Source organism: Apaloderma vittatum, unplaced genomic scaffold (genome assembly GCF_000703405.1).
Source record: "Apaloderma vittatum isolate BGI_N311 unplaced genomic scaffold, ASM70340v1 scaffold24900, whole genome shotgun sequence".
Taxonomy (NCBI): Eukaryota; Metazoa; Chordata; class Aves; order Trogoniformes; family Trogonidae; genus Apaloderma; species Apaloderma vittatum.
This window is the reverse complement of record NW_009696607.1, coordinates 5,138-5,445: the sequence shown is the minus strand read 5'-3', so window position 1 is coordinate 5,445 and position 308 is coordinate 5,138.

Genomic DNA, 308 nt, shown 5'->3' with positions numbered 1-308 from the left:
GGCAGAGGAGGAAGAAAACACGGGACTGCAGGGTGTGCCTGGGCTGCTGCTGCACCCTGCAGCTCCAGTGACTCATTTGGCTCTTAAAAATACACATTCTTGGTTAAGTCTGGGCCCGGAGCTTCCCACGTCCTCCGGTGCGCGGGATGCGTGCAGGGACCTGTGTCACCTGGGCTGTGCCCCAGCACACCCGGCTTGGGGCTCTTTGGAAATCGGGGCTCCCACACCCCACGAAGCGCCTTTTCGTAAAGAGCTTTTGTGGCTTCGCCGAGATAACCAGCGTCGGTTTTGCTCCCTCCCCTCGTCTC